At 43.1% G+C, this 17259-nt stretch overlaps 1 protein-coding gene across 3 annotated transcripts in view; it reads right to left on the bottom strand.

Annotated features, from left to right (window-relative positions):
• The window catches only part of LOC141128477 (C4b-binding protein alpha chain-like), a 365002-nt gene that overhangs the window by 79634 nt on the left and 268109 nt on the right, over nucleotides 1–17259 (bottom strand). The window contains exon 9 of one of the 3 annotated variants that reach the window (XR_012241699.1): nucleotides 11237–11397. The exons of the other annotated variants lie outside the window; for them this stretch is intronic. The gene's annotated coding sequence lies outside the window, so the exon portion shown is untranslated. The remainder of the gene's footprint in view (nucleotides 1–11236; nucleotides 11398–17259) is intronic. 3 annotated transcript variants of the gene reach the window in all.

The following is a 17259-nucleotide window of genomic DNA, read 5'->3' on the forward strand; positions in this document are numbered from 1 at the left end:
GTTTCCGGATGGCTATCGTCTTGCATTCTGGTAATTGTAGTGTGCATAGCCCGCTTCCGACCTCTGTAGTTAGAATGGAGAAGCTATTCGTAAGCATCCTGTGAGCACGTTAGTTGAGGCACGGAGAATACAATCCTGTCATACCTCCCCGGGGAGGCAAGGATCCAGTTTCGGAAATGTTAGTAAAGTGTAACAACCGTGAGAATCAAAACATAACTGAAATAAAAGAACAATGACAGAACAGTATCTGGGTCAGTAGGTTCAGATACCAACCAGGCAGAGATAGAAGTACTGGAGCCCAGATAATCACAACCGATTGTGGGGAGTATCAGCGTTCCCTCCTAGCTCTCCTGGAGTTGGGAGAGTGAGGGCTGTGATTGCGACGGTTCACACGGTGCGCTCCATGAGGCGGTGTGATAGAAGGGGATCTTCTCCTCCTTTGGCTAGCATTAGAAGCCTCCATGGGTTCATCAGGTGGGTGTTCTCTGCGAAATGCGGAGCGCCGAAAATCTGCATACCAATTGGGTACCTCTACTCTCGGTATGTGCAGAGTGTCACAAAAGATAGGGAGATCTTCAGGCACTTTAAGGTATGCTGTGCGGCCTTGTGAGGTGGCTGCTAAACAAAACGGAAATTTCCATTTGTAGGTGATGTTTTTAGCGCGCAGAGTGTCCAGCAGGGGTTTCAAGTCACTGCGATGTTGGAGGGTTATGCCTGACAGGTCTTGATATATTTGGACAATTTTCCCCTCATGTACTATTTGCGGTATGTCTCTGGCCTGTTTGAGTATCTCTTCCTTGGTCCGGAAATCTGTGAGACAGCAGATGATATCTCGTGGTGGATCTGTCTCTTTTCCTTTTGGCCGCAGTGCCCTATGTATCCTCTCTAATTCAATAGGCGTCTGTAGTGGTCTGCGTAGAAGGCCGTTGAACAGGCTGATGGTAGAGTGAGCAATCTGTTCGCCTTCTATTGTTTCGGGCACTCCTCTGATCCTTAAATTATGGCGTCTGCCACGGTTGTCAAGGTCCTCGAGGTGTCTCTGCATTTCTCTCATTTGAAGCGTGTGGGTATCGACATGCCTTGTCGTTTTGCGTAGTTGTAAATCTTGACGATCCGCCATTTGTTCCGCCGCCTGTACTCTATCAGAGAGGGCGCGGATGTCAATGCGCAACTCTGAGATTGCGGCCGAGAGGGTGTCTTTGATATCTGCGGCTATCATCCGTAAGTCTTGTATGTTTAGCTGAGGTAAGGGCCGGTCTTCCGCCACGGTTCCGTTCGTCTGGCTAGGCGGTAAAGTTTGTGGCATAGCTCCCAGTTGTGAAGAGACTGTGGCCTCTGAGGTACTGTGTCGGGGAGGCGCCATATTGCCCTTGCCAGTCCGGAACATTTCTGGGATATTATGGCCTGTGGTACCCGGTTGCTTTCTGGGTGAGCGTGATCGAGAGGTCGAGGTGTTCCGGGAAACTGTCCCCATGTTTTTGTTCGAGTGAGGGGTGTCAGGACCACCGATAAGCTGATGGCAGGTCGTCAGATAGCAGGAGCTACAGGATTAAGCAGCCATCTTCATGCCAGGTCTCATATTAACTTTTAATAAATCAGAAATAATCAACACTTAATGCGAGTTAAAAATAAAATATATTAATAGTACATCAATATAAATATATATCAATAGCTCAGCCATTTAAGCTCAAGCTATATGAATAAAAACAGAAAACAATTATCCCTGTCGGAGAAAGGATATAAAACCTCATAAATCAGACCACGACAGGGAGGGAGGGTGGGATGTGCTCCTCTTCTGATCTTTGCCGTCTTCTGCCCAGTAATGACGCATCCTCTTTGCTTTTATAGGCTGATGCTCGTGCCAGAGGACCATTTGGGGCAACTGTCAAACTCATTAACCAATCCAAGGTAAGCAATTTTATTAAGAATTATTATTTAATTTTTTTTTTTTTAAATAACTTTATTTAATTAGGTCTGACACGATCCCACAGGTGGTGGGGGCGGGGACAGTTCATGCCCCACCCTTCACCTTTATGGGATCGTAGTCATAACCAATAACAATTGATATTTAATAACATATTATATTATTTGAATGAATAATACTTCATAAAATACCTGTGGTTTAAAATTGGCCGTGGCCTTTTATTTATAGGTATAAATTATAAATCAATTCATATTAACTTTTAATAAATCAGAAATAATCAACACACTTAACGTGAGTTAACCACTTGAGCCCCGGACCATTATGCTGCCTAAGGACCAGAGGTCTTTTTCCAATTTGGCACTGCGTCGCTTTAACTGCTAATTGCGCGGTCATGCAATGCTGTACCCAAAGGAAATTTGCGTCCTTTTCTTCCCACAAATAGAGCTTTCTTTTGATGGTATTTGATCACCTCTGCGGTTTTTATTTTTTGCGCTATAAACGGAAAAAGACCGAAAATTTTGAAAAAAAAAATATGATATTTTCTACTTTTTGTTATAAAAAAAAAAATCCAATAAACTCAATTTTAGTCATACATTTAGGCCAAAATGTATTCGGCCACATGTCTTTGGTAAAAAAAATGTCAATAAGCGTATATTTATTGGTTTGCGCAAAAGTTATAGCGTCTACAAACTAGGGTACATTTTCTGGAATTTACACAGCTTTTAGTTTATGACTGCCTATGTCATTTCTTGAGGTGCTAAAATGGCAGGGCAGTACAAAATCCCCCCAAATGACCCCATTTTGGAAAGTAGACACCCCAAGGAAATTGCTGAGAGGCATGTTGAACCCATTGAATATTTAATTTTTTTGTCCCAAGTGATTGAATAACGACAAAAAAAAAAATATTTACAAAAAGTTGTCACTAAATGATATATTGCTCACACAGGCCATGGGCCTATGTGGAATTGCACCCCAAAATACATTCAGCTGCTTCTCCTGAGTATGGGGATACCACATGTGTGGGACTTTTTGGGAGCCTAGCTGCATACGGGGCCCCAAAAACCAATCACCGCCTTCAGGATTTCTAAGGGTGTAAATTTTTGATTTCACTCTTCACTGCCTATCACAGTTTCGGAGGCCATGGAATGCCCAGGTGGCACAAAACCCCCCCAAATGACGCCATTTTGGAAAGTAGACACCCCAAGCTATTTGCTGAGAGGCATGGCGAGTATTTTGCAGCTCTCATTTGTTTTTGAAAATGAAGAAAGACAAGAAGAAACATTTTTTTTTTCTTTTTTCAATTTTCAAAACTTTGTGACAAAAAGTGAGGTCTGCAAAATACTCACTATACCTCTCAGCAAATAGCTTTGGGTGTCTGCTTTCCAAAATGGGGTCATTTGGGGGGGTTTTGTGCCACCTGGGCATTCCATGGCCTCCGAAACCGTGATAGGCAGTGAAGAGTGAAATCAAAAATTCACGCCCTTAGAAAGCCTATAGGCGGTGCTTGGTTTTCGGGGTCCCGTACGTGGCTAGGCTCCCAAAAAGTCTCACACATGTGGTATCCCCATACTCAGGAGAAGCAGCAGAATGTATTTTGGGGTGTAATTTCACATATTCCCATGGCATGTTTGAGCAATATATCATTTAGTGACAACTTTGTGCAAAAAAAAAAAAAAAAAAATTGTCTCTTTCCCGCAACTTGTGTCGCAATATAAAATATTCCATGGACTCGACATGCCTCTCAGCAAATAGCTTGGGGTGTCTACTTTCCAAAATGGGGTCATTTGGGGGGGTTTTGAACTGTCCTGGCATTTTATGCATATCATTTAGAAGCTTATGTCACACATCACCCACTCTTCTAACCACTTGAAGACAAAGCCCTTTCTGACACTTTTTGTTTACATGAAAAAGTTATTTTTTTTTGCAAGAAAATTACTTTTAACCCCCAAACATTATATATTTTTTTAAAGCAAATGCCCTACAGATTAAAATGGTGGGTGTTTCTTTTTTTTTTTCACACAGTATTTGCGCAGCGATTTTTCAAACGCATTTTTTGGGGAAAAAACACACTTTTTAAAATTTTAATGCACTAAAACACACTATATTGCCCAAATGTTTGATGAAATAAAAAAGATGATCTTAGGCCGAGTACATGGATACCAAACATGACATGCTTTACAACTGCGCACAAACGTGCAGTGGCAACAAAATAAATACATTTTTAAAAGCCGTTAAAAGCCTTTACAGGTTACCACTTTAGATTTACAGAGGAGGTCTACTGCAAAAATTACTGCCCTCGATCTGACCTTCGCGGTGATACCTCACATGCATGGTGCAATTGCTGTTTACGTTTGACGGCAGACCGCCGCTTGCGTTCGCCTTAGCGCGAGAGCAGGGGGCGACAGGGGTGCTTTTTTTTTTCCTTTTTCTTTATTATTTTTTTGCTTTTTTATCTTATTTTTAAACTGTTCCTTTCATTTTTTTTTTTTTTAATCATTTTTTATTGTTATCTCGGGGAATGTAAATATCCCCTATGATAGCAATAGGTAGTGACAGGTACTCTTTTTTGAAAAAATTGGGGTCTATTAGACCCTAGATCTCTCCTCTGCCCTCAAAGCATCTGACCACACCAAGATCGGTGTGATAAAATGCTTCCCCAATTTCCCAATGGCTCTATTTACATCCGGCGAAATCTAAGTCATAAAATGCTTGTAGCTTTCGGTTTCTTAGGCCATAGAGATGTTTGGAGCCACTCTGGTCTCTGATCAGCTCTATGGTCAGCTGGCTGAATCACCGGCTGCATTCTCAGGTTCCCTGTTGAGACAGGAGAGCCAGAGAAAAACACAGAAGACGGGGGGGATTCCTTCCCACGGCTTGTAAAAGCAGTCTAGAGGCTAATTAGCCGCTAGGATTGCTTTTACATGAAAGCCGACTGCTGGCTGAAAAGAATGATACCAAGATAATACCTAAACCTGCAGGCATCATTCTGGTATAACCACTCAAAGTCGTGAATGGCGTACCTGAAGACAAAAAAAATGGTTAACAATAAAGCACAGCAAACGGTAAAGTATAAAAAATTGCATACCTGAAAAACATACGTGATAAAACATAACAATAAAACATTGCAGAATTGAATACAGTAAAAAAGAGCAGAACAATAGAGAGAGAGAATAGAGAGAGAGAGAACAATAAAACGACAACTATTTTTTTTTATTTTATATATTTTTTTTTTTTTTTACACTTTTTTTGTAACTAACTTTTATAACAGTAACCGGTTCCAGGTTTGGGTCTCAAAATGCGATGGCATCTTGGGAGACCCTGTGAAAGTGTGTCCTAGTCCGTGCAATGCTGTACCCTACGCTAATCTTCAACTAGTGAATAGTAGCGTTCAAAACATTCACCAATGCAAAGACCAGGATTGTCAGGACAGGAGGGACAATAATAGCGGGTGTCACGCCTATATCCGCGCTTGCTGCAGACACGACATCTTTTTTGGGGGGGTTCGTTGGGTAGGGGTACTCGGGAGGACATAAAGAAAATGCCTCTCATGCAGCCTACTGCATTTGGTTGGGAATGTGAATGGGGGAAGTACGGGTGCTGCAGAAGTGGTGGGTTCCCAATAAGGATTGGCGAATGCAGCAGGAAGGGCACTATGGGCACGACGGGCCTGTGTTTGTCTTTTTGGTGGCAGCGGGACACTACTTGTGCTTGCCACCTCACCAGCTTGAACTGCACTTATGGGACTCGCCACGTCACCACGTGATACTGCAGTGCTGGATGTACGACCAGGGTGTACTAGGCCGCTGGTGCTTGCCAGTTCACCAGAAGGAATAGCGGCACTAGTACTTCTCTGCTCTATACGAGAGCCCTGCGGTTCTTGCACTTCAAGGACAGAAGAAGAAGATTGGGGTCTGGTACGCCTGACCTTGGCAGGGACCACAACTCCGTCATCAGAGCTATCTGTCATGGAGCCGCTGTCCTCTACAGGATCGTATTCTGAGCCTGAATCTGACAGAAGCTTGAACTGCACTTATGGGACTCGCCACGTCACCAAGTGTTCCTGCAGTGCTGGTTTGACTACGACCGGGGTGTACTAGGCCGCTGGTGCTTGCCAGTTCACCAAAACGCTACCAAAAAAACTGTTAGCAATCGCAGGGATCAGGCCTGACTCTGCGAACGCTGCAGTTATGCGTTTAGTGTTTTGTAAGTGGCAGTGATCGATCGATACTGCACTTCAGTGGGCTGGGCTGTGCGGAGGGGCAAAACGCAGGTGCTAGCAGGTATCTGGGCTAATCCCACTAACACTGCATTTTTGGGAATCCTAAACTGCTGGGGATGCTAGTATAGATCTGATCGGATCAGATATTGATCCGTTCAGATACTATACCACTAAGGGAGGCGTATGCTGCGTGCGTGGGTGTTAGCGGTACTGGCGCTAATCTGACGCTGCCTGGGGCGACGCATATCACCGCCGGGCGATCAGGGGGCTAAACCTTTATTCGGTAATAAACGGCGGGTGCCCTGACACTATAAAAAAATAAACGAACTAACCAGCGTCACCCGTAACAGTTATACGGTGATCAGTGGTGAAAGGGTTAAGTAGGGGGCAGTCAAGGGGTTAAAACCTTTATTAGGTAGTATATGGGGGTCCCTGTTGCTATAAAACGCTGACGGCGAACCTATATATTTACCTCCCTAACTAGCGTCACCAGCGACACTAATACAGCGATCAGAAAAATGATCGCTTAGTGACACTGGTGATCAAGGGGTTAAAACTTTATTAGGTGGGGTTAGGGGGGTACCCTAGACCTAAAAGGGGGCTAACAGTAACTGTCCTAACACTGTAACTGTCACAAACTGACACCATGCAGTAATCAGAAAAAAAAAAAAAACTGCTTGGTGTCAGTTTGTGACGGGGGGGGGGGGGGGGGGTGATTGGGGGGCGATCGGGGGGGGGGGGGGGGAATCAGGGGTGTTTTGTGTGCCTGGCATGTTCTACTGTGTGTGTAGTGTTTGTGCACTCACATTTCAGTCTTCTCTCCTTGGCGCCGGAACGGAAAATACCGAGCCGAGGAGACATCACATGACATCACTTCCTTTGCTGCTGTTTAGCATACAGCAGCAAAGGAATGTTCCCATTGGCCAGTGGCGATCGCAAGGGGGGGGCCACGAACGGATGGCCTCCCCCTCACCTCCGATCGCCGGGGGACAAAAGAGGACCGCCTCGGGCATCGGGGGGGGGGGGGGGGGTCCGATCGGACCCCCCACCCGCGGGAGGCAAATCACGTGTATGTACGTGATTTTGCCTGCCCGTGCCGCCTTGCCGACGTACATCGGCGTGAGGCGGTCCTTAAGTGGTTAAAATTAGATATATTAATAGCACATCAATATAAATATATATCATATATATGAATAAAAACAGAAAACAATTATCCATACGCCATGCTCAGAATCTTTTAAAGGAGCCTGGCACCCCACCAAGGCAACAGCCAATTCAACACAGGTTTGAAAATCTAAATTTAAAATGTCTAGAGCAACATCAGATAAATGCACATTGCCTGGTCTATAAAAACCAGGCAAACCACCTTCCAAGTTCACATGTAGAAAAGACAGACCGTGAACCGAAGGCATGAATTTATCCAAAGCCCTATTAATTCGCTTACGAATTTTCTCCAAATACCTATGTTCAGAGCAGAGCAACCAATCAAGTCGAGGGATTATTTCAGAAAAAATGAAAACAGTATCAAGTAAGATAGCATGTAGGCATAACAGATCAAGCTTAATCTGAGAAAGCAGTTCCGTCTTACGTTTACCAAGATCATTACCAGATAAATGAAAAATAATGATCTGAGGAACAGGCTAGCAATCATGTAAAAAAGACAAAACAGAACGGAGATCGTTCCAATGCACGATACGTCTTCCATACCAATGAACAGCAAAACCAGAATAATGTAATCCTAAATGATTGCTATAGACTCTCCATTCAGCTCTCTTCTGAGCCCAAAAAATATAAGAGTGTCCAATAATCCAGATGACACGGTGAGCATCTAAAATTAAAAACAAAAAATGTAGGTCTAACATATGATCTATAACAGTTCGATCTCCAACCACCAATATCCTTAATCATAGATTCAGTAAGACCTACCAAAGCTGCAGTAGTGGCTGCACCAATACGAAATGAGTGAGACGTAATTCGCAGATTTTCCAAAATTAATGCTTTGAGGCATCTACGCAGAACAGCTTTGAATTGATAAACAGTCACCGGAGCACCCGTGACAAGAATCAGCAATTGTCTATAAGCCGTAGGTCTAACACTCAAAAATTGTTTAAACAAAGAGAAAACACAATAACGAGCACCAGGATTTGCTCGCAAAGTAATCCATCTACCATGACCCAAATGATCAGTTGTACTCCTACGAAGCAAAACTTGAATATAATCTATTCCAACAAAAAAATCATGAAAGAACAAACCTGAGTCGTCAGAAATTTTATGCGGCAGCAATTCAGAAACTCTAAAAGCCCCGAAAAAACATAAGCAAAATGCCAAAATAAATAACGATTCATAAGGAGAAAAACAAACATCCCTAGAAACGTCACAAAGACGACCCAAAAGGTCAACAGAAATCGGCAATCTCGTATCAGCAATTGTTCGCTTCCTCTTGTAACCTTTTAAAGCATGCCTAACAGAGAAAAATTACATACAAGATCTCCCGCCTTGCATGCGCATGAAAAAGGAAACACCTAACAAAGTCTTAATGATATGAGAATGCGAATAACCACGAGACATCAATAAATTCAGAAAAGATAAAATTAAGCCTTCAGAAAAGAGGGGATGATGATCCCCAAAAGAAAGTAAGAAGGAACAACACAAAGACCACGCAGCTTTATAGGACGCCCACGTGGAACCTGCCAACGAAGCCCGAATAGCAATGAAGACAGGATTCACAGAAGGTCCCATAAGTGTGGAGGGCATAATAGGCCTGTAGGATCTGCATGCGGTACCAAAAGCCGGAATTCCTGAAACTGGGAACGGGACAAAGCATCAGCAATCAAATTGTCCTTACCAGGAATGTATTTGGCTTTGAGCCATATATTAAGATCTAAACATTTAAATACTAATAATCTAAGCACAGCAAGTACTGGAAGAGATTTAGAAGACAAGAGCAAAGACAACACCCTTATCAGAATATAATAAAATACGATTCTTAAAATGAACACCCCCATAATTCCAAAGCCACTAAAACAGGAAAAATTTCCAATAAAACTATATTAGACGTCAGACCTGAATCTCTCCAAGACGAGGGCCACAAATCGGCAAACCAATGCCCATCCCAATAAGCACCATAGTCACAAGATCCAGCGGCATCAGTATGCAGATGTACTGCCGAAGCTGAACAAAAGGGGGTCTGCCATAAACAACTACCATTAAATGTAGATAAAAAACGACGCCACACTAGAAGATCGTCCCTCATTCCAGAAGTAATTCATACAAAATGAAAAGGAGAAGAAATTCCCGAAATTGCGTGATGCAAGCGTTTCGAGAAAACACGACCCATTGGCAACACTCTAGACGCAAATGCAAATAAACCAAGCAAAGACTGCACAATTTTCAATCTAACTTTGCATTTAGAAAGAACAAAATCCAATGGAATCCAAATTTTACAATCTTCACATTGGCAGACGAAACTTCATGGACACCGTATCAATTTTGTATACCGGGAAATTCAAAGCAAGACATAGGGTAGACAGATTTCTCATCAGTCAACGGTATACCAAACTCCTTACAAACAATTTTAAAAACAGTAAATAAATATAAACAATCAGACGAACCAGCCTTACCAATAAAAAGAAAATCATCTAAATAATGCAATAAATCATTGGAACCCATGTGAAAACTAACAACCCATTCAATAAATGTAGAAAACAGTTCAAAATAATAACAAGAAAGTGAACATCCTATAGGGAGACACTTATCAAAGTAAAATTCACCTTGAAAACTTGTATGTCAGCTTAGGCAAGCAAAGCAGAAGAACCGACGTTCCTAATTTTAAACAATACATCATCAAACGAGGAATATTGTACAGAACACCATGACAAGTCAATATCATCTTTCAAAGAGAAACCGATAGGGAAAGATTGATGGTGTATCAACCTAAAAGGAGTTTGGCTCCTTTTCGAAACAATACCAAGTGGCAAAACACGAAAATTCACGAAAGGAGGAGTAGAAAACGGACCCGCAATTCTACCAGCCTTGGATTCCTTATCCAATTTCTCAGGAACAACAGACAAATGAATAGAAACTGAAGGCAAATTTGGAAATATGCAACAACCAGTCCCACAAAAAGGAAGGCAAATGAAAACCCAAACAAAAAACCATCACGCAAGACGACCGCCTTCAGAGGCTCTGGGTACGTGTGAAGCAAGGCAACATGCTTATAATTTTCACTGGTGATGTGGCTTTTAAGAAAAAGCTCTTTTGAAGGAGCAGAAGCACTAGATGACAATTTCTTAAAACAACGTGAAGCCGGGTGAGAACCAGCCACAATGACTACATTCATGTTTGTATTTACAGTTATTAGGCCATTTACACAGCCCATCATTGAAATGAAAACAGACACCCCCGGCGATATATAGTAGCGGGATTGGAAGTATTAACTTTAAACAAAGGTTTCTGAGGCAACGAAAGATTGAGACACAGACCAAAATCCTTTGAGCCCCATTTCAATTTTTGCCGAAAGGCCTCATCATAATAAAACCACGAAAAACCAGGGAAATTCTTGTAGGCTTCTAAAATGATCGACACGTTGGAACAAGCCTGAACACAAATCAGGACGTTTCTCACCTAGCACGCCAGCGTAAATGCAAAAAGCTTGCAGCCAAATGTTAAAAGAGTGTGGCGCAACCTTCTTCTTATCGTCATCTTCTTCTAATCACCATCCCTCTTATCCAATCTATGCTCATGATTGGACGGAAGCAAAGACAAAATTTCAATATACTCTCCTGACCAAATCTTGTCTTTCATTGTTTTAGTCAAATGAAAACCCAGGGGGGACAATTCACACGTCACAACTTCCTTCAAACAAGAATCAGCGGAGGAATTACCACCCGCAGAAGCATCAGGAAGCACAGATGCCGTAGCTACCGTGGTAGAGACTGGGACACTATGTGAGGCGGACAAAGGATCCAGCCACACTGAAGCAGCACTTGAAGTTGACTTAGGATGATCAACATTAACCGAACTAGCGAATGTGGACAAAAATTTAGAAAATGAACAAAACAATTCTTTAAATCTTGAAGAATCAGCAAACTCACCAGTAGGATTGGAAACAATATGCATCAGTAGTATTCGCTGATTCAGATAGCATAGGCACCTGCGAAATCTCAAATTTAGCTAGATGTACGGTCAGGCACCGTGGTAACACGATCAGACAGCAACGAAGGACCAGCAGAGGATGTATTTGGCTGTGAAATACCTGGATCAAGAAAATAAGTCAAATTAGGATCCAAAATTCATTACCACTTAAAACCGTAGAAGGCAACACAATACCTTTAGTTTTACAAAGACGCTTTTTTCCAATTTGCATCCTCTCAGCACCAGTCACCATGACAACGGGATCTGCGGTCATAGAAAGACCCGCAGAAGAAGCCTGCGTCACTTTAGTAGCTGCATTAGTACTTTTTTGATTGCATCTCCTATCTACATGCCCATCTGGGGAATCGAACCTGCAAGGTTGTTTCAGATGTCTTTGTGTCTTCCGGCTAGAACGAACTGCGCATGTGCCAGCGATCCCGTCCAAAGTAGAAGGCTGAGCGACATCGTGAATGGAAGGAGGGCCCGGAGGATACGAAGAAGGCGGAGATGACATCAGGATCCGAGGCAGAGAGGAACCGTCATGCACCGGACCGGACGGGAAAAGAAGAATGTCCGCTCCTGAAAACCGGAGGATTAGGAGCAGAAAAGGGGGAAGATCTGTCCTCATTAGATAAATGAAGGGGGGGGAGATGGGGGGGCGAGAGGACGGAACGGACCAGGGAACCGGAGGGTCAGAAATGATGGAGCCAGAGGGGAAAACGGCAGGAGAAGCAGATGGAGGAATCTGTCCCAGGATAGCAGAAGAGCCAGGAAGAGAGGCAGTGACGCATCCAAATGTCACCATCCTCAGATGCCGCCCCAGTCCATCATCTGGCGAAGTAAATGCTCTATGACAGCTAAGTGCAGATGTGCTCCTCTTCTGATCTTCACCGTCTTCTGCCTCAGTAACGACGCATCTTCTTTTCTTTTATAGGCTGATGCTCGTGCCAGAGGACCGTTTGGGGCTACTGTCCAAACTCATTAACCAATCCAAGGTAAAGTAATTTTAATAAGAATTATTATTTAATTTTAAAAAAAAATAACTTTAATTACTTAATTAGGTCTGACACGATCCCACAGGTGGTGGGATCGTGTCAGGCCATTCTTTTACTTTTTATTTTGGCATGGGGTTTCCCTCCAAATCCATACCAGACCTGAAGGGCTTGGTTTCGATTAGGCGGGGGGACCTCACGTCGTTTTTTTTCCCCAGAATTTTTTTTTGCCGTCACTTCTTTTTTTAACATTCAGATGTCAGCAGGGAACCCTGCTGATAGCTCACCGGCTGTGAAGGACGCGGCAACGAACAGCCGTGTCCTTCATTGGCAACCAGCTTGTGTGTTAAAGAGAAAAAAAAAACAACATGCAAAACGCATGTAAAAACACATCAAAAACGCAACACTTGCATTTTTTCTGCGGTTCATTGAAGTCTATTACACACAAAACATAATCTGCTGCGGGAAAAAAGTCGTCCCCTGACCCTTTCCAAAAACGCACCCGGCTGAAAAACGCATAGATGTGAACGTGTACGACATCACTTCATGTTAATCGAGAGGGTGGAACGCAGCAAGCCACTGCTTTTCCCCCCATCTCGGCTTGTACCCATTTTTTACTCGTACGGTATGCCTCACTACCAGCGTGTGATAGCTGGCTGCAAGCACACACGTATTTGGATTCTGTTTATGCCGTTTTATCCATGTTTTTACATTAATAAACGGACGTATCATATTTTACTACACCATGGGAGCCGCCATCTTTTTTATATGAGGAATTTATCCATGGGCATACCCATCCTATCTGGAACCAAAAGGGTGCTTCCGGGGCATCTATAGCAGACACCAGGCAGTATTGACCACAACATAGAATACTACATGCCCACTACCCCTGCAGGGGTGATTGGATCTGGTGAGTAGGAACCCTGGAGGGGGAGCACAGAAGTCACCTGGAATTTCAAGCACTCAAAGTCACCTGCTGATGTTTTACTTCAAACATGGGCACTGTCCTCTCACTGTTTATATGGAACTGTTATATACATTTTTCTACTTATACTACAGACTCTATCCGCTTTTTGATGGCGGCCTGATTGTTTTGTGTTATTTTGGTACACTTTTTTTATGTTATTTTTGCCGATGTTCATACTTTGCTTATAGATGTGGTATCTGGCATCTATATCTATATTTCTATTTTTTCTTTTTGTATCACAAAATAATTGGTATACCAGTTAGTAATATTATTGCTATATATATTTCCCTTTCTTGTATTAGTGCATATGGCTTTGCACCAAGTTTAATGTTGCACATTTTGCATCCACATAGTATGGTTCACAATCACCTTCAGTTGATATTTAATTACCACACACACTTAGTATTTATCACTTAGTTATTGTCTGGGCATAGCTGCCTGCATTTAGGTATATTTTGAGTTTTTTTACTCCCTTTTAGTTGTCAGTCTTTTAGGTAGCGCCACTTACCCCATTTTTTGTCCATTCACTTATTTCCAGAGCCCCCTTATAGGGAGCCCCGTTAGAGGAGGCAGCAACCTTTTTTTCTTGCTTGTTTGCATTATCCTAAGCACAGCTTTTTTATTTCTTGTTACCAAAAAGAGGGTCCTAGTTGAATTAGTACCTTAGAACAGGGTGACCGCTGTAGGTACTTGCATAGCACAGCTTTACAGGGTGACAAACAAATCTGCCCTGCAAATGCATCATACTGTACATGCCATGCTTCGTGGCTCACTGAAAAAAAAAAAGTGCAAGTACCTTTTTTGTCATTTGCTCTGCACTTGCAGTTCATTTTTGGGCTCCCTATTCCCCCTCAAGAAAAATACCTTTTTTCGGGTGTCTTTGCTCTAGTGCAGTGATGTCACATGGCCTTTTTGCCTTCTTCCTTCAGCAGGTGGGGGGGGGGGAGGGGGGGGTGGTGGGATTCCTACTAAATGCCACAGGGAGCAGTAGCTCTCTATAGCCTTTACCTATAAGTCCAGGGCGAAGGGGGAGGGGTACAGCCTTAACATTCAGGGCTTACAGGAAGGGGATTAAATGACACTGGGCTTTGATGCAACACATGAAATAATTGTACTATATTGTATGTGTAGTAATGCATCACTAGAGACCAGAAAGGTGTGAAGAAGCGCCCCCAAAATATTCTTAATACTCTAATGTATGTGGGGATACATAATATGTGTTGTAAATATGCATCATAAGGTTTTGTATTTGTGCATAGTGTGTGTCTGCACTGTTTGTGTATAGGGGGTGTATTTTATTTAAATATTATATGTTTTACTTTTTATTTTTTTTGCTTCATTTACAATAATTACTATCACCAGGGGGTGACAAGTTTCCTGGTCAGGGGCCGCTGATAGGGGGCGGGGGGGCCACCGCGTCCTCCTGTAGGGGGCCCTGACACACAGAGGGGGCCTGGACAGCAGGAGGATTGGTGGAGAACAATGCCCCTCAGTGTCTCTCACCCAGGGTTTCTCCCCCTCTTCCTCCGGCCGGCTGTTAGCTGCTTGGTGAGAGACATGTAGGGATGGTGAGCCTGGCCGGCCGCCGCTGATTTCCTTTCGCTGCCCGCACTCACAGCTTGGACAAGGAGACCGGAGGCTGGAGCAGAGAGGAGACATCCAGGAGGAGGTGCACTGTGTTGTGTCCCCCCCCTGCTGTTACTCTCCTTCCTGTCAGAAGAGCATTCCACTATACAGCACATGAGACTGCAGATTGCTGTTACTGTAGATCACATTGCACTGCATACACACAGTGCCCCCCTATCCACGATTTCCTGCTGCCAGGAGAGCAGCTCTTGGAGGAGATAGGGGCAGTGTGTGTGTGTAGGCAAGCAGTCAAATGCGATCTACAGTAAGATCCGTCTCATGTCATACTTATCAATCCCACCAACATCCCTTCACTCTGACAGGACAGAACACAGCACACACCTCCTGCTGGCTATTAATTTTTCTCTTTTCCATTCTACTCACACCATATAATTAGCTATCTGTGTTGGGAAAAGTGATGGGGAATTATGGGAGGGGGGATATGTGCTCCCCATCTCTACACACACACACACCCACCTATATATATATATATATATATATAAGAAACTTATTACATTAAAAAAACATAATAAGAAAATGAATAAATGAATAAAAACCAAAGTGACAAATCAGTGAATGAAATAAATAAAAGCAGCCGCTAAACACACACTTCAAACAATCATAAGAACAGCAGAGCTGTGAAAATAATCGTTTGTATGATAAAGCCCAAATAAACTGAGTGAATATTAAACCCAAGGTTTAAATTAATTAATGAAAAAAGTTCATAATGAAAGTTCATATTAAACCAATAAGAGTATAATGTCCTATCCGGAATCAAAATTTGATTCCGGATAGGACTTTATACTCTTATTGGTTTAATATGAACTTCATTATGAACTTTTTTCATTAATTAATTTAAACCTTGGGTTTAATATTCACTCAGTTTATTTGGGCTTTATCATACAAACGATTATTTTCACAGCGCTGCTCCTTATTGATTGTTTTGATGTGCTAGGCAGGAGGTGGAGGGTTGAACCCAGGAGAAGAGATGCTTGTTCTGGGGGATTTGTGGGAATTGAGGGGGATTAAAGTAAGAAAGATTTGTGCTGGGAGGGGAGATGGAGGGGATTTTGTGACAGGGAGCGGGTGGGGGAATTCGGGGGCCAATAGGAGAGATTAGTGGGGGGGGGGGGCTTTGTGCTGGCAGGGGGATTTGGGGCCAAGAAGCAACTTTTGTGTCTATGTCTAGATAAAGGGGGGGGGGGGGGGCTCGTCAGGTAGGCTGTCCATTGCCCTATGATTATCCTAACAGCGGCCCTGTTCCATGGTAACAGTATATACTAGTGATTACAGCTCCTCTTTAGAAGACATCAGGGTCCGCAAACGTCTTCACTTAGTGCTGAAAAAGTTAAAGTGGAAGTCCAGGCTTCCCAAAAAATCTGCGACCACCCCATTCTAAGTCCTAACCATCTTGTAAAGGAAAATATGTATACTTACCTAATCTAAGGGCACTCCAGCCCGGTCATGTGATCTCCCCAGCAGCTGGCTTCAGGGGAAAGAAGAAAGCAGCAACGGCTGCAGGGCCTGGGCGGTGACGTCACCAATAGAATTACTTTGGGGCATGCCTTGTCTACTGTCCCTCCTCTCCCCTGAAGCCACTGCTGGGAGCCAATCATGTGACCAGTGCCCTTATATTAGGTACGTATGCATAGCTCCCACCTGTCCCTGATTTCGAGGGACTGTCCCTGATTTGGAGCAATGTCCCTCTTTCCTCCTCATTTGTCCCTCATTTTGGCCTGATCTATATAGATGTATATAAAATGCACTTTTTATCGATCAAAAAGTGTTTCCCAGTGCTAAACCTTTCATCTGCTTTCTAAATTGCTGAATTTGTAAATTCCAAAAGCCAACATAAAAGGAAAAGTAAAAAAAGCACTTGTACGTTAAATCAATCTTGTTTTTTTGTACAATTCACCTTTAAGGGGGCGTGACAGGGGGTGTGTCCTATGCCTGCACACTTTTGCTGATAGGTGTCCTCATTCCCATCTCAAAAAGTTGGGAGGTATGCGTATGCACATCTCTCCTTTACAGGATAATTAGTATAGGGCTTAGAATGGGGGTGGGAGCAGGTTTAAGCTTAAATAGTATTATCCCGCACTTCCACTTTTAGGGAAAAAATTCTGCTTTTATTTTGCCTTCGCCCCCTCTTCCGATTCCTCCTTTCCTACATATAAACATGCTTATATTTTTAAAACCATATTATTTTCATGACCTTATTTTAGACCCAGTGATTATCACTGGGTTTCTGTGCTTCTATATGTAATGCAGGCAGATCAAGGCTGGTGGGAGGGGCCAACATAGTTCTTTACATAGCTTACCTAAAAAACATCACAGCACCTTGCCTTTGTATTCCTCTCAAGAGCCCTAAGCCCTGATGCAAGCAGTGAGCTGGCTCTTG

The sequence above is a fragment of the Aquarana catesbeiana genome, linkage group LG02 (assembly GCF_042186555.1).
Source record: "Aquarana catesbeiana isolate 2022-GZ linkage group LG02, ASM4218655v1, whole genome shotgun sequence".
Lineage (NCBI taxonomy): Eukaryota > Metazoa > Chordata > Amphibia > Anura > Ranidae > Aquarana > Aquarana catesbeiana.